Raw genomic sequence first — 25,873 nt, 5'->3', positions numbered from 1 at the left:
AAAATAGAAATACAGAATATCATACAAGAATATTATGAAAAACTTTATGGAACCAAGCTGGATAACCTAGAGGAGATGGACAAGTTTCTGGAAACATACTGTCCACCAAGACTGAATCAAGAAGAGTCTGAACACTTGAACAATCCGATCACTAGAAAGGAAATAGAAATAGCAATTAAAAACATCCCTACAAATAAAATCCAGGACCAGACGGCTTCACCGGAGAATTCTACCAAACATACAAAGAAGAACTCATACCAGTCCTTCTCAAACTCTTCCAGACGATTGAAAAGGAGGGAATACTCCCAAACTCATTCTATGAAGCCACCATCACCCTGATACCAAAACCAGGCAAAGACACTACAAAAAAAGAGAATTATAGGCCAGTATCACTGATGAACATAGACGCCAAAATCCTCACCAAAATTTTAGCAAATAGAATCCAACAACACATAAAAAAGATTATACATCATGACCAAGTGGGGTTCATCCCAGGGACACAAGGCTGGTTCAACATACGCAAATCAATCAATGTAATACATCACATCAACAAGAGAAAGGACAAAAACCACATGATCATCTCAATCGATGCAGAAAAAGCATTTGATAAAATTCAACACCCATTTATGATAAAAACTCTCGCCAAAGTGGGTATAGAGGGAACATATCTCAACATAATAAAAGCTATGTATGACAAACCTACACCCAGCATAGTACTCAACAGTGAAAAACTCAAAAGCTTCCCACTAAAATCTGGGACAAGACAAGGATGCCCAATATCACCAGTCCTATTCAACATAGTCCTGGAAGTCCTAGCCACAGCAATCAGGCAAGAGAAAGAAATAAAAGGGATCCAAATTGGAAAAGAAGAGGTAAAAGTGTCACTATAAGCTGATGACATGTTACTATATATAGAAAACCCTAAAAGGTCCACACAAAAGCTACTGGAGTTGATTGAAGAATTCAGCAAGGTAGCAGGTTACAAAATTAACGTCCAAAAATCAGTTGCATTTCTTTACACTAACAATGAATCAATAGAAAAAGAAAGTAAAGATACAATCCCCTTTAAAACAGCACCCAAAGTAATAAAATATCTGGGAATAAATCTAACCAAGGAGGTGAAAGAATTATACACAGAAAACTATAAACCATTGATGAAGGAAATTAAAGAAGACTTTAAAAAATGGAAAGATATTCCATGCTCTTGGATTGGAAGAATCAATATTGTTAAAATGGTCACACTGCCCAAGGCAATCTACAAATTTAATGCAATCCCTATCCAATTACCCAGGACATATTTCACAGAACTAGAATAAATCATAATAAAATTTATATGGAACCATTAAAGACCTAGAATTGCCAAAGCATTACTGAAGAGAAAGAAAGAGGCTGGAGGAATAACTCTCTCAGACTTCAGACAATACTATAGAGCTACGGTCATCAAGACAGCATGGTATTGGTACAAAAACAGACATATAGACCAATGGAACAGAATAGAGATCCCAGAAATGAACCCACAAACTTTTGGTCAACTAATCTTCGACAAAGGAGGCAAGAATATACAATGGAATAAAGACAGTCTCTTCAGCAAATGGTGGTGGGAAAACTGGACAGCAGCCTGTAAAACAATGAAGCTAGAACACTCACTTACACCATATACAAAAATCAACTCAAAATGGATCAAAGACTTAAACATAAGACAAGATACAATAAACCTCCTAGAGGAAAACATAGGCAAAACATTATCTGACATACATTTTAAAAATTTTCTCCTAGAAGAAATAAAAGCAAGAATAAACAAATGGGACCTAATGAAACTTACAAGCTTCTGCATAGCAAAGGAAACCAGAAGTAAAACAAGAAGACAACCTACGGAATGGGAGAAAATTTTTGCAAATGAAACCAACAAAGGCTTAATCTCCAGAATATATAAGCAGCTCATACGACTCAATAAGAAAAAAATAAACAACCCAATCCAAAAATGGGCAGAAGACCTAAACAAGCAATTCTCCAAGGAAGACATACAAATGATCAAAAGGCACATGCAAAAATGCTCAGTATCTAATTATCAGAGAAATGCAAATCAAAACTACAATGAGGTATCACCTCACACCAGTCAGAATGGCCGTCATTCAAAAATCCACAAATGACAAATGCTGGAGAGGCTGTGGAGAAAGGGGAACCCTCCTACACTGCTGGTGGGAATGCAGTTTGGTGCAGCCACTATGGAAAACAGTGTGGAGATTCCTCAAAAGACTAGGAATAGACTTACCATATGACCCAGGAATCCCACATCCTGGAACCCTACTTCAGGATGACACCTGCACCCCAATGCTCACAGCAGCACTATTTACAATAGCCAAAACATGGAAACAGCCTAAATGTCCATCAACAGGTGACTGGATAAAGAAGAGGTGGTATATTTATACAATGGAATACTACTCAGTCATAAAAACCGACAACATAATGCCATTTGCAGCAACATGGATGCTCCTGGAGAATGTCATTCTAAGTGAAGTAAGCCAGAAAGAGAAAGAAAAATACCATATGAGATCGCTCATATGTGGAATCTAAAAAACAAAAACAAACAAACAAACAAATACAAAACGTAAATACAGGACAGAAATAGACTCATAGACAGAGAATACAGACTTGTGGTTGCCAGGGGGGTGGAGGGTGGGAAGGGATAGACTGGGATTTCAAAATTGTAGAATAGATAAACAAGATTACACTGTATAGCACAGGGTAATATACACAAAATGTTATGATAACTCACAGAGAAAAAAATGTGACAATGTGTGTGTAAATGTCCATGAATGACTGAAAAATTGTGCTAAACACTGGAATTTGACACACTGTAAATGATTATAAATCAATAAAAAATGTTAAAAAAATAATAAATAAATAAATACACCGTTAGGGAGGAAGAGTCAAAAAAAAAAAAAATTCCTACTGACATCCCTAATGAAAAGGGGAATGAAAACATATGTACCCTGAAGGTATTACCTGGTAAAAATGCACAAATCTAAGATGTGTAATAACATTTTACATTTGCATAAACATATATCTACCACAGATCAAATATTGAACATTTTCATTTCACCCTAGTAAGTTTTCTTAGGCACTTTCTCAAGTCCATCCTCACTCCCAGAGTTAACCACTATTTCATCTTCAATCACTGTAGATTCATGTTGCTTGTTCTTAAATTTCATATGCTCAATGGAATCATACAGTATGTACTGCTATTAATTTGTGTATCATTATTTTGTATTCCAGTCACCTTTCCTAGGGTATCTCAGATGGAAATTTTCATCCCCAATCTCTAAGACACCCAGCGGCCACTTTCAGGGCCCCACATTCTGTACTGATTGCTTTCATGAAAATCTATTTCCTACAGATATCAATTAGAAGGAGTAAAAAAAAAAATTCTTATTAAAGGAAAGCAGATATAGATAATATATATCAAGGAAAATATCCTCCTGATTAATACCTAAGAGTTTTTATTTCCATAAACATGTTTGTGGACTGACTAATCAGATGTCACCTTGATTCAAAGAAATAATTTTCTAACAGTAGTTCATCAGGGCCAAAGACAAACTTACAGTGAAGATATGTGAGCACAAGGAAAATATTCAGAGGAATGGGAGAAAAATTAGCATTAACTAAGAACTCATTATGGTCTAGGCGCAGTAAAGGTAAGCACTGGGAATTTAAAAATGAATATGCCACACTATAGCTCTAAACTGGTGTTACTCTTCTAGAAAATAATTTTATTAATGTGTATCAAAAGCCTGACTTACCACTGGATATTACAGAATATTTTAAAATATGTTCTTAAGGAATATTTAATGACAAAAAATTACTCAAAATATGAAGTTAAGGTTTTTTAAAAGCAAGCTATAAATATATAATATGGTGTAATACAGTATTTATGTGCATACATACATATGTATATACATACGAGTAAATGTACTAATAGTGCATACATACTAATATATACACATACTAATACGTTAACGTATATATGAGTAAATGTACTAATAGTATGTATGAACTAATACACACCTTAATTCACATTTCTTGACTCTTGAGTAAAAGTGCGTATTTCAGAATACCCTTTGTCAATAATCAACTTTTTCATCTTTGTCAACTTGATAGGCTAAATGCTATTTTAATTTAGATTTTTAGATACTAATAAACATTATTTTGCAAATCTTTGATTCAGTATTAAAGAGGGTATGAAGGAAAAATTACTCATATTCTGCTGGTGGTAGGAAGATTGATAGTTACTTTCAGAGGCAATTTGATAGTATCTATTAAAATGCCACACAAATATACCCTGTGACAAGCAATTCCTAGTTTTCAGGATCTGTCTTAGAGAAACTACTTGCATACGTGCCTGTAGGCCCCCACCTAAAGGCTCTAGAGAATAAGCCATGCGCTGAACTGATAAACAAGCTGTGAGAAATGTCAAGTAGCTGGCTGGCCTATTTAATGTATCCAGTATGGACAGCTGGATAGCCAGTGATGGGTAAGATCCTCAGAGGAGGACAACCTAAGACAGGCACAGCCGGCTGGATAAGAGATGGCCTACTTAATGAAGTTTTGTGATGAACTTTAAAACAATCTGTCCTTGATCATGTAACATCCTGTGCTTACTGCAGGAGCCTGGGAACCTGGAGCCTGGGAACCTAAATAGCTTAAGATTATTAACATTGTTATAACTTAGATGATATGTGAGGCACCATGCATTTTCTATATAAATCCTTTTCTAAGAATCAATAGACAGAGAACTGCTTTGCTTCTCTCTGCATGGTGTTCATGTGTCCATGATAACGTGCCACCGACAGTGCCCAAGGACATATATACACACTGCAACATTGTTTGTCATAAAAAAAGACACATAAACACACACACAAAAAAACCCAAGAGCCTGTGTGCTCATCAACCAGGGAATGGCTAAAAACACTACGGCATATCCATACCAAAAATATACAGCAACGAAAAATAATGAAGCAGTTTTAAAGACTGACATAGACAGATTTTTAAACATATTTTTGTGTGAAATACAAGGGGGAAAATGATACGTAGTGTATGATACTATTTTTGCAAAACTAAAACAAAAAGCAACATTGCACCCATTCTCAAATTACAAGTGTATTATGAAAATGCACAAAATAAAAAGAATACTGAACATATTTAATATGGTCACATTTGAGGTAGACACTCAGTTTGGTGGGAACATGGTCAAAAGAGATTTCAATAGTTTTTATATTTTAATTTGTTTCACGAAGAATGTATAAATTTGGAACTATATATTAATTCAGAAATTGAATTAATTTTAAAAAATCAAATTGCTTTCTGAATGTACCAAGTTCTGCCATAAAGACTATATGGTTAATTTTAAAAATATCAAGACCAAGTACTTTGTATAAAGAACATAGTATGTCCACGTGACTATGTATATATGAACTAATTAATCTGTACCACAGTGAACATAGAAATCTTTAGCTAAGGGAGAAGGGGTATAGCTCAGTGGTAGAGAGCATGCTTAGCAAGCATAAGGTCCTGGGTTCAATACCCAATATCTCCATTAGAAAAACAAACAAACAAACCTAATTACCTCGCCACCAAAAAAAAAAGTTAAAAAAAAAAAAACTTTAGCCAAATTTACAGTTAATTAATTTAATTGTTGCCTGACTTAGTCTTATTATGTTAATTTCATGGGAAAGGCAATTAAGTTCTATACAGATCAGAGCATTCAGGTGAAAATTTTCCTGTTTACTTGGGCAATTTTTACTGTTTAAACTGTTTAGAATCTACAGGTTCAGAGACCTCTCTTGTCAGTTTCAGTTACAACGGACTTAATTACGTCAGAAATTTTACTTGTTGTTATTCTTTAAAGAAGTTCAGACCTAGAAAATCACAATACACTCATGAAGAAGGCAGGTAAGTCATACATAACTGAAATGTTATATTTTGGCCAATCTGACAACTTATTTCTATTCATTTTAATAAGTATTAACTATTATTAACTGTCATATAATGCTTTCCTTGTAAATTTATTTCCAAGGAAAGCATTAATTTATGAAGAAGCATAAATAAATTTTTTGGTTAATAGTTAAAAGGATTTCTAACAGGATATTATTCTAGAAACATTATCTCTCTTCACTTTTTGCAATTCAGGGATATTATTAAGGGAGGGGATGGTATTTGATAATAAGAAGACCTAAACTTAAAATGGTCTGGAACAAGGAGAAGTTTTATGGTGAATTTTTGATAAAGACAAAATGAATTTATTTATACTTTCTTAATGAAATAAATGAAACTTACTTAGTCATTTCCCTTTTTATATAATAGTTAACAAGTGTATAACTTTGTTACTTCCCTAGGAAAGATTTAATGGTAGTATAAGCCTTCCCTTCCATCTTCTTTTTTAGCCAGAAATCTTAGAATGAGAAGGACTGTCTTCAGTGTTGCTTTTATCTTGGTCTGCCTCTTAAGTGGTAAGTCATTAAGAACATACAAATCAGAAAGAGGGAAAATTACTCAAGAAATTGCAGAATCACAATAGAAGTGGAAGGTGGTCTTAAATAAGGTACTTAAGGTGCTTATAATGAGGTCTGAATGAACCCTTAAGTAATAATGAGAGCCAACATTTGTTTAGCACTTACTATATGCCAGGTACTGGTCTAAATATTTCATTTGTATTAATGCACTGAATCCTCATGGCAACTCTATGAGTTAAGTGCTATTATTTCCCATTTTATACATGAGTAAAACCGAGCTGGTAGATGGTAGCCCACATGTTATTATTATTGTTAAGCTGCAACTAACCAAATTAGGTAGGAAGCCCTTATAAATATTTACGGCAAAGAAAATGAATTAATTAAACCAAGTAAGCATAGACAAGGGTCTCCTAGCACTTTTTCTGTTACATGTGCTAATCTTCACCAACTCTTAACATTCCTTCATTTATAAAAGTGTCACATACAGGAGATAACAGAGTTTTCAATCCCTTTTACAGAATTCCTAAGGCCCTTCAGACTAGGTAGATGTTCATGAAGGTAGTATCTCTGAACAGGCATGTTCAAGTACCATCATGGGAATTCTCCCTCAATGCAATGGTAAAGATGGTAATGATGACAGCTGCTCTATGCTGAACCCAGGAGTTAACAGGGCAAGGTCTCTTAAGAGTCAGAAGATTTAATGTACATACAAGTCACCTGGGGATCTTGTTAAAATGCAGAGTGTGATTCAGCAGGTCACAGGTAGGGCCTGAGAGTCTGCATTTTCAACAAGTTTCCAAGTGTTTGTCTAGAGATCACACTTAGGTTGGAATAATCCACAAGGCATTCCAGATAAATAAAATTCTAACAATGACACCTACAGAATTTTGGTACTTAATACTGGGACCACTATCTCAAATGCCTAGTGTTTGGATAGACAATATAAATGGGGGGGAGCGATCCAGTAGTGAAACAAGAGGTCAGCGAGTACCCAGCTGCTATGGAGAGAGGAGAGCCCAACACTGTCAGATCTTCTGATTCTTCAAGAAAAAACAGAAATTCAGGTTTGTGGGAGAACTCTAATTTTTAAAATGTTAACAACTAATACCATTTTTGAAGGCACTATGGAAGTTAGACAAACCAGGTCTAGCCCCTGGACCGCTCTGATTCCCACACTATCCCTTACTAGATCCAATGCACAATTGAGTTCTGATTACCCCTTGAACAGAGAGCAGCAAGAAACTCAAACTGCAAAGGTTGGGTCTCTGCCGCATTTTAAGACCTTAAACTTCTCTCCTGTAAAGAATGTGGAATAAAGCATAGGGACAGGTAAAAAAAAAATCTCAAGAGAAGACATTCTGTGTCTTGGATATTATGAAAAAAAAATGGTTCAGGCAAGGGATTGCATTAATTTTGCTGGACACACGGGGAAAATGTGAGGATAAAAGAAGAAAATTCAGCATAAAGAGAAATTTTGAAGTAAGGAGTGCCCAAGAAGTAAGGAATAGTTATTTTAAGAAGATCACCATCATCATGATTTATGTTTAAATAATTACATATATATCTACAATATGCATTTAATTATGAAATATGGTTTATTGGATGTTCCCCACAATAAAGTCACGAAACAGAATAGCACATTTCAGAATTAATCATGTGAGGAAACTATTCATTTTACTTGTAAACTGAAACTTTAAATTTAGTTGTCAAATCAGAATAGATCATATGTTAGTTATATTAGTAAAAATCAACAATAAATTTTCAGACAAAAAATGACTGGAAGAAAGGAAATGGGATCTATGAACATATTTATAAGTATTCAGGAAATGGAATAAACACAGTCAGCAAAAAGGCCTAAAAGTTAAGGCACTGTCTCCAGTTGCAGAAAAGAAAGTCAGGGCAAAGGTTTTAAGAAGACTATGAATATTGGCTGTAGAATCAGAAAGAAGAGGGACCATCTGAGAGAAAGAGAAAGAAGCTAGAGCAGATCTCACCTAGGAAGACAATCCACTGCAGAGAAAGATCTGGCACCATGTTAAGCTCTCCACCTTGGAGGACCACTGGCACCAAAGGTCTGAGCCACGCAGTGGATCTCTTAAGCACAAGTTATGAGATTGAGAAATCATGAGTCCAGGAGGAAAACTAACTCAGGTATGACTTGAACAAGTAAGCAGCCCTAGTACTCTGGGCAGACGACTGATCCTGAATATTGGAAGAGTCAAAATGTCCAGCAAGAAGAGGGCAACATCAGAAGGTTTGGGATACACAAAGGCAGGCAGCTCCAGTGACACGGTTGCTTGCTAAAAACAAGAGCTTTGCATTCCAACAGACCTTTTTTAATTCCTGTTGCTGCCGCTGGAGAGAGCTACTTAAAATCTTGAGGCCTCAGTTTTCTTTTATGTGAAATGTGGGCAATTACAATACCTGCCTGAAAGGTTTATTGTGGGAAATGACTGAGCTAATGCATGTAAATTGCTAAGCAGGGTCCTTGGCATACGCTTAGTTCTTTAAAAAATATTTGTTGGTTGATAGTTGGTTATGGATTGAAAGTCTGTCATGCTCAGTGTGAGAACCAGTGTGGTATTTCCAAAATGTCTTTAGATGAGTTTGAAGCTGGAGAGAATTGTTAACAGAGGTTAATTATCCTCATCAGCCAGACTATTTTCTATTAAAAGTGATCTCTTCTAATCCCCAATATGTTGGAGGGAGATATAAAATACATTGCACAAAATGTTTGGTAAACTCTTCTTTGGAGTTAATCAGTGAATAGGAATGACATGGCAATGGTTTTCATACATTAAAAGACTGAAATTCTGAAAATTAAGACAAAAATTTCAGTTGAATTTTAGAAGAATCCTTTAGCAATCTGAGCTGTTTTTAATGGTGATGAGCTTTCCATCACTAGCCAAGGCTTCCTGCAAGTGTTATTATAAAGGTGATTCCTGAATTCAGTAGAACCAATGGTTCTCAAAAACTGGTCCAGACATCTATACTCAAATCACATGCCCTCCACTGTTTCTGTATATCTAAAATACAGATTCCTGGGCCTCATCTCCCACAGATTCCAACTCAGATTCTATGGGCGCTGTGGGAATCTGTATTCATTTTATTTGAACTGCTAAGTAAATCTGATGCATAGTCAAATATGGAAAGTGATCTTCCAGTTAATGTCTTACGATTTTATCTATGTTGACTAAGTTTAAGAATCTCTGGGCTATTTCTACATAACCAAAATAAAAAACACTTTTAAGCCACTGAACCTGAGTACTGAAGATAACCAATACGTAAACATTAATCGAACAATAAATACTCACAGAGAACCTACTATACATAAGGTTCTGCTTAGACATTGAAATGAAGGCCTAATAGTGGATATATGGCTGAAATCAAATATTCTGGCTAAATAACTGGTTTGACTTAATTAGGCTCTGAGGAACTGAATACATTTTAACCAACTAAGTTGTTTAGACCATCTGGCCTCATTTCTAGTTAGTATCAGTTCAGAGTGCTTCCAGTTCTTTAATGTAGCATATGTTATGAAATTCCCCTCATTACATTCTCAAAATAAAAATATTTTAAATTCATGTGAATTTTTAGCATCAATTTATGAAATATTACTTACTTTTTAAAGTCAAAAATCACTGCTTTATTTTTAGATTTCTCTTTCTCTCTTTGTCTTTTTTCCCCTCTCTGGTGTCCATCTCTATTTTCCCCATATTTTTTCTCTCCTGTACTTGGAGGTGTTGGAGGTTTGATCTGTAGATCATGCAACCTCTCGATCCCCTTCCATGGATGTCTTTTAGATTTTGGAACCTGCAGAACAAAAGCTGGTCAGTATTGTATAACAGAGGTCCATTTTAAAGGTAAGTCGTGACACTTCAAAAACATTTAATTAAAATGAGCACAGGAAAAATACTTATGTAAGAGCAAACATTCACTGAGCATTTACTACATGCTAGATGCTGTACTAATCCAGGGCTTTACCTGGATTACATCACACCAACAAAACAATGGGGTGGGCTGGATCTTGTCACTACCACCATTTTAAAGATGAGGAATCTGAGGCATAGAAAGATTAAGAAATCTGCATGATGTTACATAGTTAAGGAGTGTTGTAGTCAATACTCAAATGTGAGTACTTTAACTCCAGAGCACACATCTCCTAAGAAAGCTATATATGGCCTCATTCACACCATTTACATCCTCACAAAAGATTAATACATAATTTGCTGGGCCCTTCTACGTGCAAGGCTCTGTGCAATTACACAAGTTTCATGCCCAGAAAGTCAGCTTTGCCCAATGTATCAAAGAGAGAAACATAAAAATCCAAATAATGTAAACATTAGATGAAAAACTAAAGGACATATGTTAAGCTTGAAGGAGAGGAGGCCTCCTTAACATCCAAAAAGCGAAGTCATAAAGAAAATAAAAGACTGAATATATCAACATTTTAAAGTTTACAAAATGAATGATAATCCTAACATTTTAAAAAAAAGGAATAAACTGGGTGAAAATAGTTGGAAAATAAATAACAGAAAAAGCATTAATATCTAACCAGAATAAACAAAGAACTTACAAAAAAAACAATTTTTTGAAAGACCAATAATCAAAAGAAAATTGTTAAAGGAAATATAAAAGCAATTTTCAGAAGAGATATAAATGACTTAACCTAAAAACATAAAAAGCTGCTGAAACCAACAATAAATATCAAAGAAATGTGAATTACAGAAATAATATTTTTAACCCATCAGATCGCTAAAAATTATGAGTTTCATAATACCAAAGGTTAGTGACAGTATGGGGAAATGGGAACTCATGCATTTTCTAATGACAGTTTAGATTGGTTTAGCTTTGTTTAAGACAATTTGTGAATTTGGTTAAAATTTTAAATGAGCAGTCTTCTATAAAGCAATTTATTTCTTGGTATCTACCACAGAGAAGTACTTACATCTAACAAAAAAAGGCATGTATGAAGGTTATCACTGAGCATTATGTTTAATAGGAAAGAAACAGAAATGGCCTAAATGTTTGTCTATAGTTAAGTTAAATTATGATATATTCAGTCCACAGATTGCTATGCAATACTCAGAATGAACCAGATCCTTTTGTTAACAAGAAAAAAAATCTCTAAAACACTGCTGAGCAGAAAAAAAGTCAGTTGCAAAACAGTATGTACCGTATGCCACTTATGTACAAAAATCCACAAAGCAAAACTCTAAATTTCTCTATGGAATTAGAAGGGGAGAAAAAAAACCAGAGGAAATCAAAGTCACTTGGGAGAGAGGAAGAGAATTTAGCATCATATCTGCTGAGCTTTTTGATTTTAAGAGAGTCACTTGAGCTTTGTTCAACCTGTGTAGCCTCAGTCCACCCTCTGAGTCCCAAGTTCCCTCTGACTCACCTGTGCCAATCCAGAGCCCCTTCCTTATTGAAGAGGAAACAGGCCAAGACTCCCTGGAGCCATGAGATACTAGCGCTGGGTGATAGTTCTTCTCTTCCTGAAGGTGGATAGATAGCCAACAAAAATGTCCCCAGTTGAAAGACTACTGTTTTCTCAAGTTTCCAACCATCACAGGTTTTGCTGCCTTTAGTGCTGCTCCTCTGTGTTCTCCTCCATACAACTGAAGCTGGAGATGATAGGACATTATTGTCACTTACTTTGCACTTTTGTGTATTTTTCACATTTTCTACAGTGAACATGCATTACTTCTAGTAACTGGGGGAAATTAAATGAGGTCAAGGACACACCTCCATTCCTGAGAAGCTTATACACATCTAAATGACCCTTCTGTGGATTCAGTCCTTTGAATAACTAGGGACCAGTGTAAAACTAGGGGATGATTATTAGGAAGCTTCCAAACAGCTAACATTTCAGAAATTTCCACATAAGTCATTGGCAATTGCATGGCTTTTATCAACTGAAATTGTGAAACAAAATAGCTTTCAAACTCAAAGCTTTTGTATTGCAATGTACCCAACTAGAATAACTTCGGGTGGGAGTTCTTAAAAGCAAGATGATTGGATCGTGATAGACCCAGAGTTTCTGCTTTGTTTTCCTTTGTCTTTTTTTTTTTAAAACTTGTTAGTTATCTGAAGCATCTGAGACCAGGTAGGTTTCACTTCCCAACGGATTCTTCTACTGTGACCTTCTTGTTTCCCTCAGGTGGAATTCAATGGTATTCAGTTAAAGGCTGCACAGAGAACCTAGACAAGTGCTTTAAGGAAATCGTGACAGCTCATGAAATTTACTATGCTTACTGCTGCCATCAACCTTTGTGCAATTTCTGAGGCAATGGCCTATAACCAAATTGCTTGACTGATCAGTCTTAAAGCCTGAGCTGGTGATCCAAAGACATCAGCTACTATCAATCAGCCCTCTGTAAAAGCCTGAGACCTGTAGGTTGTAGGAGTATGGTCTGAAACCGATTTTGGCTTTGAAGGTACCCAACTTCATACCAACGACCCCCAACTCATCTCAGAAACATCCTTTCCAACATCATCTTTCTCTTCTCCTCTTTCTGCTTACTTCCCCTTCCTGTGATTTCAAAGCTACAAAGAAGTAAAAATGTGACTGAGTCAAATTATTCATGTTATCTATAGTTGACTAATTTTCCTAAATATTTCCACACTCCAAAATACAGTTACAAATGAATTGCATCACAAGATACCAAGTGACCTAAGAGTGTTCATTTGGTTTCCAAAACAAACTGCCTTGCTCTTTCTGGGTGATTTATGGTATGGGAGAAACTGATTTAACAAATATTGTAGGAAAAACAACCCATGAATCAGCAAACCAGGCGTGTAAGAACTACAAACCCAAATGGCAAGGGCTCAGGCAGGTGTGAGGGTTGGCACTTACTTTTCCCATCTGTGTTAGGATTTGTCAAAATTCTGTATTTCCATAGTTTAACTATGCCTTAGTGCTTTGGCTAATCTGGTTTTGGCAGATTAAGCAATTCAGCTGAAGCAAGGAAATGGGTTCCCATCCACAAGGAATTTTAAAGGGTAATGAATATACTCTGAACTGCATTTAACATTTTTTAATGTGCCATATTGAATGAATATTCTCATTCAATGCCCTACTTTTGCAACTTCAAGATTATTGTGTTTTAAAATTTAAAGTTGTTTTTCTCTGTATTTTCAGGAGTTTGATAAATTAAAACAGTGAATAATAAATCTCAATAAAACCTTTTATTATTTTTTCTCAGTACCTATGACAACATCTTATACACAGTGGGCCTTCAATAAATGCTTTTATATAAATTTGGAAGAAAAACATCATTAAAAAAATAAAAGCCCAAGGAAACTAGACATTTTCCTCCACATTCATTTTATCTATATTCGTTAGCCCATATTTGTGAATCTACTGAGAAAAAAGTTTCTTCATCCTGAGATTTAAATCCATTTGCCATTATTCTGTCCCTTTGAGTGTCAGCCACACTGGTAAACAGTGGTTATTTCAGATCGGTGAACTTCACGGAGATTTTACTTTTTTCTTGTTTTTTTAAAGGTAACTAATGTTATTTACCCAATATCATGGAGAAAAAAAGTGACAAGAGTAGATAATCAGTGACTAACTCCAGAGGGCTTCTCAAGCTTAATTCACAATCTAAGTACAGTGAGAAGAGAACAAGGAAGCCAGAGCTAGTATTGTGTCACTAATTAGCTGATAACCTTGGTAAGTCACTTTGGTCTCTCTGCATTTTATTCTTCTCATGTATAAGATGAAAAGGATTGGATCATATGATCTCTCAGATTCCTTCAAATTCTAACATTATAGGCATACCTCAGAGATAGTATGGGTTTTGTTCCAGACTACTACTAAAGCAAATATTGCAATAAAGAGAGTCATGTGAATTTTCTGATTTCCAAATGCATATAAAAGTTATGTTTACACTATATTGTGGTCTAGTAAGTACACAATAACATTTTGCCTAAAAAAAAAAAACCAATGTATGTGCCTTAATTTAAAAATACTTTATTGCCAAAAAATGCTAACCACCATCTGAGCCTTCAGCAAGTCAAAATCTTTTGGCTGGTGAAGAGTCTTGCCTCAGTGCTGATGACTGCTGACTGATCAGAGTGGTAGTTGCTGAAGGCTGGGGTAACTGTGGCAATTTCTTAAAAAAAGGAAGCAGTGAAGCTTGCCACATAGACTGACTCTTCTTTTCACAAATGATTTCTCCGTAGCATACAATGCTATTTGACAGTATTTTATCCACAACAGAACTTATTTCAAAATTGGAGTCAGTTTTCTTAAACTGCCACCGCTTTGTCAATTAAGTTTATACAATATTCTAAATACTTTGTTGTCATTTCAACAATATTCACAGCATCTTCACCAAGAGTAGTTTCCATCTCAAGAAACCACTTTACTTAGCTCATCCATAAGCAACTGACCCATTAAAGTTTTATCATGAGGTTGCAGCAATTCAGTTACATCTTCAGGCTCCACTTCTAATTCTAGGTCTCTTGCTATTTCCATCACATCTGCAATTACGTTCTCCACTAAAGTCTTCAGTCCCTCAAAGTCATCCCTGAGGGTTGGAATCAAGTTCTTCCAAACTTCTGTTGATGGTGTTATTTTTACGTCTTTCCATGAATCACAGATGTTCTTCATGGCATCTAGAATGATGAATACTTTCCAGAAGATTTTCAATTGACTTTTCCCAGACCCATCAGAGGAATCACTATCTATGGCAGCTACATATAGCCTTATGAAATATATTTAAGAAGACTTGAAAGTTGAAATTATTCCTTGACCATGGGCTGAAAGAATGGATGCTCTGTTAGCAGGCATGAAAATAATATTAATCTCACTGTACATCTCCATCAGAGCTCGTGGGTGAAAAGGTACACTGTCAATGAGCAGTAATGCTATTTTGAAAGGAATCTTTTATTGAGCACTAGGTCTCTGTAATGGGCTTAAAATACTAAATTAACCATGTTGTAAACAGATATGCTGTTGACCAGACTTTGCTGTTTCATTCATAGAGCACACGTAGAACAGATTCAGCATAATTCTTAGGGGCCTTAGGATTTTCAGAATGGTAAGCATTGGTTTCAAGTCACCAGCTGCACTAGTCTCTAACATGAGAGTCAGCCTGTCCTTTGAAACTTTGAAACCAGGCAATGACTTCTCTCTTGCTATGAAAGTACTAGATGGCATCTTCTTTCAGTATAAGGCTGTTTCATCTACATTGAAAATCTGTTGTTCAGTGAAGCCACCTTCATTAATTATCTGAGCTAGACCTTCTGGATAACTTGCTGCAGCTTCTACATCAGCACTTGCTGCTTCACCTTGCACTTTTATGTTAAGAAGATGAATTCTTTCCTTACATCTTGTGAACCAACCTCTGCTAGCTCCACACTCTGCTTCTACAGCTTTCTCACCTCTCTCAGCCTTCAAAGGATTGAAGAGAGTCAGGGCCTTGCTCTGGATTAGGCTTTGGCTTAAGGGAATGATGTGAGTGACGCGATCTTCTATCCTCACCAAACTTCCTCTGTATCCGCAATAAAGAGGCTTCACTTCACTGTCATTCGTGTGTTCACTGGAATAGCACTTTTAATTTCCTTCAAGAACTTTTCCTTTGCATTTACAACTTGTCTAACTGCTGCAAGAAGCCCAGCTTTCAGCCTATCTCAGCTTTTGACATGCTTTCCTCACTGAGCTTAATCATTTCCAGCTTTTGATCTAAAGTGAGAGACACAGAGACATGCAACTTTTCCTTTCACTTGAACACTTAGAGGCCAGTGTATGGTTATTAATTGGCCTAATTTCAAGATTGTTGTTTTTCAGGGAATAGGGAGGATCAAGGAGAATGAGAGAGATGGGGGAACAAGAGAACAGCTGATCAGTGGAACAGTCAGAACACACACAACACCTGTCAGTTAAGTTCACCTGTCTTAAATGGTTGCGATTTTTGGTGCCCCAAAACAATCGCAGTAGTAATTTCAAAGATCACTGATCACAGATCACCACAACAAATGTAATAATAATGAAGAATTTTGAAATATTGCAAGAATTACCAAAATGTGATGCAGAGATACGAAGTGAGCAAATGTTGTTGGAAAAATGGCACTGACAGACTTGCCCAGCACAGGGTTGTCACAAACCTTCAATTTGTTTAAAAAAAAAAAAAAAACCACAATACTGTGAAGCACAATAATGCAAAGTGCAATAAAACAATGTATGCCTGTATGTGACTCGACATTAACTAACACCTCTTTGCTGATGTTTTCTTACCTTAAAAACAAGACTCAGTGCTGAATACAACTCATGAGATAGGCTCTGGTTATATGATCAGTGCTCACTTAGCTCTGTACTGTCCACGAAATTGAAAGCGAAGGCAAACCATGACAGTTTTCTTTGCTGAAGCAGTTTACCTGCATGTTAAATTTTACCTCAAAATCACCATGGGAACAAAAATAACTTTCACATCTTTGATGTGGTATGGTGAGTAATGGCCTCCCAAAGAAGTCCACATTCTAATACCTGGAAACCATGATTATGTTACTTAACAGAGCAAAAATTATTTTGCAGATGTGCTTAAATCACAGATTTTGAGATTAGGAGATTATCTTGGTTTACCCATGTGGGCCTGTGGTACTAATCACAAGGGTCTTTATGAGAGGGAAGCAGGTAAAACAGTCAGGGAAGATGTGACAGTGGACACAGAGGTCAGAGAGAGATGTGAAGATGCTTTGCTGCTGGCTCTGAAGATGGAGGAGAGGGGTCATAAGCCAAAGGATGTGGGGGACCTCTAGAAGGTGGAAAAGCCAAGGAAAGATTCCCCTCTAGAACCTCGAGAAGGAATGCAGCCCTGTGGAAACATTTTAGACTTGTGACCTCTAGAATGGTAAGATAATTAATTTGTGTTTTTTCAACATGGTGATTCGTTATAGCAGCCAAGGGAAACAGAAACACTTTATCATGCAAGGGATGCTGTGGCACCTCCCCTCCCCCAAGGTTGACACATCCAATACTTGCTTTACATGGGATATGATTTCAAGAGTGGCATCTCAGTGTCATATTGTCTTCCTTTCATTCTAATGATTTCTCAGTCATAATTTCCCTTGAAACACACAGATGGCCGACAGACATGCACCCGCATCCTTTCATTTTTACACCTCCCACTCATGCCCCTATTCATTCAAGATTTCTTCAACTAACAAGTCTATTTTTTTTCCTATCCCTCACACCTAAAGGCAGAGTGATACCAGATTAGCCTGATTTTAATCTATTTATAAGACATCAGACTGAAGGGCTAATAAATCTAAGAACCTCCCTCAGTCCTCTGAATACCAGATTGACTTTCTTGATTATATTTTCTTTCCACAACTGAAATAGAAACCTCAGTGGTTAATGCCTCTTAATTCATTTAAAAGAAAAGTCTGCAACAGATAAATTGAGGGTGTCTGTGTCTGGAGAACGTAGCAGAGAAGAGACTCAAAATGTATTTATTAGCCAAGGAGGGATGTTAACATTTTGCCTCCCAGCACTCAGTTACACGATCTTCTGAGAGCACACATTTTATTTACTTATTTATTATTGAAACACATTTTTTATAACTGAGGTGGCCATTGCTGTTTTCCCCACTGTACTGATGATAGTCTGAGACCCCCCCAATAGCTGACAGGTGGCAGGGGGGATATTCAAGTGATGTGCATGTGATCTTCACTCCTCCATAAATGCTAGCCCTGGAGAGAACCACATGGGTGAGCAAGAAGCTGAGCCTTTGGGATGGTACAACCCTGACTCCTCAGCGTATGTTTCAAGTCTCTAAGAAATGTGACTTAGGGTCTTTTAAGGAACCCCAGGAGCAAAGAAACAGCAGTCAATGGAATGGTTGATAAATGAACTTTGATATACTCATTAACATATATGCACCCAATATAGGAGCACCTAAATATATAGAACAAATACTAACAGACAAAGGGAGAAACTGATGGGAATACAGTAATAGTAGACTTTAACACTCCACTAACATCACTGGATAGATCTTTCAGACAGAAAATCAATAAAGCAATGGAGATACTAAATGACACAATAGAACAGTTAGACTTCATTGATATTTTCAGGACATTACATCCCCCCAAAAAAGAAGACACATTCTTTGTAAAATAACTATAACTCAATTAAAAAATGTTAAAAAAAAAAAAAAAGAAGAATATACATTCTTTTCAAGTGAACATGAACTTTGAGCTTCGTAAGCACCTTGGAGTCCAATTAAGGACTCTGGATAGAAATATTCAGTTATATAATGACAGAGAAAAGTCTGAGACATTGAGTATTGCGAGCTTTATCAACAGGGAGTCATCTTTCAGTTTTTAATTTTCTGCAGTGAAGAACTTCATGTGTTAACACCTTTACGGCTAAAACTCCAGGCCGATGTACATTAAGAGACATGGTAAAACACCTACATCTTTGGGGAGACCTAGGGTCAACATAGCACCAACTGTATGTCCAGAGTAGTTCACATTCTCTCTCCCGGTGACTGACCTGTATGGCTGCAAACCCTGTAAGTGAAGATACTAGAGGTAGCTATACCTGCTTGGACACATTTCTCCTATCTGCATATTTCCTTGATCTCTGCGGATGACCTCCAATAATTCTGTAAACCTGTTTTGCTGAACCTCAAATCCTAATGCTCCAACTAGCAGGACACATACAGAAAGGCAGGTCCATACTCTAGCCTTCCCATAACTTCTTGGTGTGAGCATATTTTATGTCTTCTCATCCCCACACTTACTGAATAAAGTTAAAAGATCTGCCATTAGAAATTATTGCGTAGAATGGAATTTCCAGTCGCATTGTAACTATCAGTTTTGGTGCCAGGGCAGACATAAAATAAGCTCTCAGATTAACTTTGGAATTCATGTCTTGGCTCACATATGGGTGTTACTGATAATACTTACCATCTGGTAGTTTCCTATTTTAACTAATTATTCTTGCTAACTAGGTGTTAAACTTAGTGATACTACATGCATGTGTTGTTGAATTAATTGCACACTCATTTAAAAACTGGCACACTGTAAAATTCAGAGCCCTGGGGCAAAAGTGCAATGGCCAGGACAAGTAAGAGTTCTAATTACAGAAAAAGAAGAAAGAGAAGATGTAGTCAACAAGGGTAGAAATTTGAAGCACGTAGGACTCATTAATTCAACAACTATTTATTTAGCAATTCCTACATATCAGGTAGAATGAAAGTGATAAGGATCCAACAGTGAATAATTTCAATGTTCATGCAGTTACTTCCAGTGCGTGGGAAGAAACCACAAAAATTGGCACTGTAATATAATGTAGTAAGTCTGTCACATTAATAAATACAGGGTGACATATAGGGTTCAAAAGGGTGGTCCACACCCCAATGCTGGTCACAAAAGGCTCTCAAAGGAGGTATGACCAAGCTGAAATCTGAAAGACAGCAATCAGCCAGAAGAGCTGGAAGTCTGGAGGGAAAACATTCTGTGATAGTTAATTTTATGTGTCAACTTGTCTAGGCCACAGCAACCAGATCTGGCCCAACATCATTCTAGGTGTTTCTGTGAAGATGTTTTTTAGGTGAAAATGATATTTAAATCAGTAGACTTTGAGTAAAACAGATTAGCCTCCCTAATATGCGAGGGCCTCATCCAAACAGTTGAAGGCCTTAATGGAAAAAACATAAACCTCCCCCAAGGAAGGAGACCTCAGATTGTAATTCTCCCTTAAGTCTCCAACCTGCCAGATTTGGGACTTGCCAGTACCCATAACTGTATGAACCAGTTCCTTAAATCTCTCTGTATTTACATATATGTCCTATTGGTTGTTTCTCTGGAGAATCTAATTAACACGGATTCCAAGTAGAGTGATCAACATATGCTGCAGCCTTTGAGGCACAAGCAGATCTCAGAATGCCTGGTACCCAGACTGAGAAATCAAGACCCATGCTGATTCCCAGCTATGAGATAAATAAGATATGAGGATCAAATGCACAGCATGGCAACTAAAATTATCAATACTGTATTGTACACTTGAAAGTTTTTTTTTTAATGGAGTTATAGTCAGTTTACAATCCTGTATTAAGAGAGTAGAGCTTAAATGTTAATACCACATACACAAAAAAATTATAATTATATGAAGGGATGGAGATGTTAATTAACCTTATTATAGTAATCACTTTGCATCACATATATGAATCTAATCATCACATTGTCCATTTAAACTTACCTATGTTCTATGTCAATAATACCTCAGTAAAGCTGGGGAAAAAAAGACTCATGGTAAGCTGGAAAAGTAGGTGGGGCTAGAAGTGGCAGGATCTTAGAGCATGCCAAGAGTTTGCCTTTTCTCTAAAGACAACGAGGAATTATGACAGCCTACTGTGTGTCTGTCTAGCACCAATCCACCCTTTTCTGCAAACTGGGCCTCATCCCCACACTCCAACCAAAGGGATTTCATAGAAAATGCCTGTATCTTACCCCACCCGTTGAACACTGAGGACTGTCTCTGGACAAGGTGTATCACACAAAACGGGCCAGTTAAGTGCTGATCTGGAATTTTTAAACTAAACTTGACTAAAAAGAGGGAGAGTCACTATCTGCAAAACAGGGTGGAAAACCCAGAACTTGTGAGTCGCTGTGTTTTATGTTTGTGAAAAACACCAGTGTGCAAAGAAAGAGAATGAAGTTGATAACAGAGAAACATCACTGAGAGATGGTGAGGAGGGAGCACTTCAGTCCCCCATTCCCTTTGTTCTTGAAGTCCAGCTGCATCCCACACTTTAGTTACCGAACAACTTTCTTAGATTCTTGTGCCCCAGAATTTTGTTTTTGCCTGAGCAAGCTGAGTTTCTGATGCTTGAGGTCCAGGGTCCAGACTTATACAGAATCTCCTGACAAGTCTAAGAAGGGCAGTGGATGAACAGTTTTGAATTTTAGGAAGGTCACGGTGGCTTCAGTTTGGAAAATAATTGGAACTGGAGGCTAGGAGGGCATTAGGCTTTTGCAGCAAGCCAAGTGAGAGGTAATAAGGGTCTATACTGAGATAGTGGCAGTGGGCATCTAAGAATAAAAAATACTTCTTGCACTCCTATGTGCAGGAACCCTTTTAGGTACCAGAGATACAGCAGTGAACAAATTCTTGCTCTAAGAAATCTTACATTACAGTGGGAGAATCAGACAACAAACAATAACCTAATTTCTGTCAAGCAAATACTACAGGAATAAAATTAGGTAGGTTCAAGGGATGGTGCATGCTCTATTTTAGATGGGATGGGTAGAGCAAGGCATTTCCAAGCAGAGATGTGAAGGGGATAGAGGAGTGTCACCTACAGTGCAGAAGGTGAGCACTGCAGACAGCAGGGATCTCAATGTTCTCTTCTGGACATACAAAGTTTGAGATGCCAATTAGATGCCCATATGGAGACTGCTGGTATGAGGTCGAACATACAAATCTTAAGGGAGAGGTCTGGTAGAGAAATTCAGGATTCATCATCAATTATATGCCACTCAATGTCTTTGAACTGAATGAAACCACCTAAGGTGTAAGTGTAAGACTGAGCCCTGGGATCTGAAAAGTTTAGAGGTAAAATGGAAGGAGTGTTCTGGCTTCTGCAGTGGGGAGGTCCACTAAATAGAGGCTAGAGGAGATGTTAAAAGAACCCTCCCTCCAAATCTGCCACAGTGACTGAGATGGTCTGTAGAAGGTCTGAGCAGGGCCAAGGAATAGAGTCCAGCTTGCAGAATTTTAGTATCTACGGCAACAGGCATAAAACATATGGGTCTGAAGCCCAAGAGGGAAATCTGGGCTGGAGACAGATTTGAATGTCCAGCATATAGGTCAAAAAATTGAGGTCAGTATGAAGAGTGGGAAAAGAAAAGAGACCAGAGTAGAACTTTTAGAAAAACAGACAATGAATGGGGGTTGGCATAAAATGAGAAAGAAATCTGTAAAGGCTCAAAGGAAAGTTCAGGCTATTGTGGGAAAAGGAACAGACAATGGGGCTTAGCATATGAAAAGTGGCTTATGCTTCAACCTTGAGGCTTAGTTGAATTAAGTTCTGTGTCAAAAGAAAAACAGAGGCTTCGGAACTGAAAAAAAAAAAAAAATCAAGGCTGTAAGTTTATATTTCCGCCATTTAGTAACTGTGTGACCTTGAACCAGTCACAACTTCCTGAACTTTAATTTTCTTATTTGTAAAACAAGGTCAGTAACATTTACTTCATCAAATCTTGCAGAGTGTCTAGTGTATAAGTGCTCACCACCTGGTCCTCTTCTTTCTCCCTCTCTGCTCTTTCCATCAAGAAGGCAGGGCAGGATAAGATAACAGCAATATCAAAAATGGGAATGTTGGAGGTGGGTGGGGCTGTGGTGGGTAGAGGAGGCTACACTGAGAAGGTGGAACTTGTACGGACCTTTAGAGAATGGAGCTCAGATCTGGGGCTCTCAAACTCACAGGGCCATTAAACCCAGGGGAGCAGGTTAAAATTCAAGTTCCTGAGACCTGCCTCCAGGTAGTCTTCAGGTTAGGCGTGGGCCCAGTGATTCTGCTACAAGTAGTACTTAAGACCACATGCTGAGAAGACGCTAATTTAGGTAAATGTAAGAGTGTGCAGTGCATTATGGGGGTGGGGAGTAGGGATGTACATAGATGCATGATCTGTTTAATCTAAACGGAGAGTTCATATGATAAATCACACCATGTAAGGGAGAACACTGAGTTCCAATAAATGAATTCTGGAATTATGAGCAAGACTGAGGAAGTAGTATACACACAGCTCTGGTTTTAAAGCTCTCCATTTAATTTCCTGGCTAGGAAGGGCCATGAAAAAAGAAAAGGCCATAGAAAAAGGGATGCAGACAGATCCATGAAAGGGAAAATAGAAGACAAACAACTCTAGAGAAAAGGAGCAGAGGAGTGGTTTCAGAAAAGAAAATCTTGAGCAAGGATTTGTTAACCAAAACCTGAGAAATGGAGACCTGACTGAAATAAAAAGTTGTTTATTTGGGGATTATTAGGACTACAGCTCAAGGAACACAGATTCAAGAAGCACTCAAATTGTGTTCCACTGGACTACAAAGTGGGGGAGGTCTATAAAGGCAAAAACTGCAAGGTTACATTTAGTTACATGAGTTGTTTATCAAGAATTAAAACTGGAACCCGCAAGAAATAAGGATACTTGTTAAGTAAGGATTGGCTGGGGTCCAAAATGGTTGCATAGTTACAAGGAGAACAACACTGAGACTCAAGGTTGCAGCTAGTAGATGGGGCTTTAGAAACAGTTGGTGTCCCTGGGTTAGGTATAATTCACAGAAAGTTCGAGTTCTCAGTGGTGCAGAGGTAAGTCTGAGACCTGGTCCTCAATGGCCACACAACTCCATTTTTGTATGCCTCAATTATGATCACTCCATTATAATCTCAACTTGTCATCAGAGTAATGTCACACCTTTCCCTCCTACTATATGGAAAAGAAAGGATTGGTTTATAATTCTTAAGATATCTTGCAAGAACCAACTTTCTATAGTTCTCAGTTGGGGGGGGGCGGGTAGAGAGAAGCAGTCCATCAACTTGGATGAGAAAAAAATTGTACCTTTATTTTTCTCTTTTCACTCATCTGTAACTGAAATTTAGCTTTTCCTTTCATAATGAATAAAAGCATCAAGCCAATAGAAAACAAACTTATAGTTGCCGTGGGGAAAGGGGGTGGGAAGGGATAAACTGGAAGTTTGAGATTTGCAGATACTAACTACGATATATAAAATAAACAACATGCTTCTACTGTATTGCCCAGGGAACTATATTCAATATCCTGTAGTAATCTATAATGAAAAAGAATATGAAAATGAATATGTGTATGTATGACTGAAATATTATGGTGTACACCAGAAACTGACACATAAACTGACTATACTTCAATTAAAAAATGCACATCAGAACAGTATTAGAAGCACCTGTGACTTTACCAAAAAAGTATCAAATATTTTTATATCATATTTTTGTTACCCAAACAAAAAACTTTTTTTGCATAGGCCACTCCAACATCATTTACACTCATCAACACTGAAATTATAGTGGTCATTATATCCAACACTAGATCTCATTTAATACATTAATAAAAAAAGCACATGTATTATCATACACTGGGTTTTTAATCTTTCAACATGCCTTCGTAATCCTCTATATGCTATTTCAACATTTGGAAACATTATTCTGAAATGGAGACTGTTTGTGTTACCTATTGCTCTGTAACAAATCACCACAAAACTTTGTATCTTAAAACAACAATCATTTTTACTGTTCTCTCTCGCATGGTTCTGGGATCCACTAGGCCAGTTTCCCTCGGGGTTTCTTATGGAATTACAGTCAAACAGTGGCTGGGCTGGAACCATCCGTTTACGAGTCTAGCTCCTACACTGGGAAGACATGAACAGCTGGGGACAAGAACAGGTGGGGCTCCTCCAGCAGCTGTCTCTACGTGTTGGGTATAGGTTTGATATGATTTCAAATCCACTTGTTTATGACTTAAGCGAACTTGTTTTAATCCACTTGTTTATGACAAAGACTGTTTTTAGATGTTGTTTTGATACAAGAATGAAGTCAGTTGTGTCAGGATCATCACATCACATCACATCAGTTGTCCTTGATGAGCACAGCTGCTGAGGAGCCCCTTGGGGGCTTATGGATAAGAACATGGGGAGAAGCAACTATGGCAAGGGGACATTTAGCCTATAAACACTGAGAGTTTGTGAGGAATATTGCAGAGTTTGATTTGGGCAAAATTACAGACTTTTACTTGTTGATCTAGTTCTCCATTTGCTCCTGCTGTGGCCAGGCTGCTCTTGGTGGGCAGTGGTGTTAAGCTGTACAGCAATCTCAGGAAGAGAAGGGACATTTTTTCCTGTCTTGAGCACTCATTCGAGATGGCATGAGGCGGGCAACGGTACCTGGAAGCAGCCCAGTCTGCCCAATACCGGTGCTGTGGTTCCCTAGCAACGTGCTCCAGCAACAAGGGATTGTGGTCTTGTGCTGGCAGCTGAAAGTCAGCTCCCATCTAGTTAAGCCTTCTCTCCCCAGAAACCAAATTTTTATAGAGGTACACCACAACTTAATTTGGACTGTCATCTCCCCGTGCCTGGAACAATAGTGTAATTAATCTATCATTGGTTTGAGGTATGTTATTTCTTCATTGGCTTATTAAGAGACATTAACACTGTATACTAGTGGCTTGTGAAATTTCTGCAGTAAGCCTGTGTTAAATAAACTACTGACAAAGACAATCTCAGTCTCTGAGCATAATTTGCCACTCCCAAGACAAAGCAACGTGTCTTTCCATGTGGTCCCTCTAACATGGCACTTCAAGGTAGCCCGACTTCTTACATG

The 25,873-nt window shown here is 37.3% G+C and overlaps 1 long non-coding RNA gene and 1 pseudogene across 1 annotated transcript in view; both read right to left on the bottom strand.

Annotated features, from left to right (window-relative positions):
- Nucleotides 1-25,873, bottom strand: part of LOC116152651 (uncharacterized) — a 57,444-nt gene that overhangs the window by 17,519 nt on the left and 14,052 nt on the right. The window contains exons 2-3 of the long non-coding RNA XR_004136209.2: nt 11,911-12,136; nt 10,132-10,322 (exon numbers count right to left, since the gene is read on the bottom strand). This is a non-coding gene — a long non-coding RNA (uncharacterized LOC116152651). The remainder of the gene's footprint in view (nt 1-10,131; nt 10,323-11,910; nt 12,137-25,873) is intronic.
- On the bottom strand, nt 14,504-25,544 carry LOC135322330 (tigger transposable element-derived protein 1-like; annotated as a pseudogene).

The sequence above is a fragment of the Camelus dromedarius genome, chromosome 10 (genome assembly GCF_036321535.1).
Source record: "Camelus dromedarius isolate mCamDro1 chromosome 10, mCamDro1.pat, whole genome shotgun sequence".
NCBI classification, from domain to species: domain Eukaryota; kingdom Metazoa; phylum Chordata; class Mammalia; order Artiodactyla; family Camelidae; genus Camelus; species Camelus dromedarius.
The sequence above is the reverse complement of the archived record's forward strand: the minus strand, read 5'-3'. Positions and strand labels throughout refer to the sequence as shown.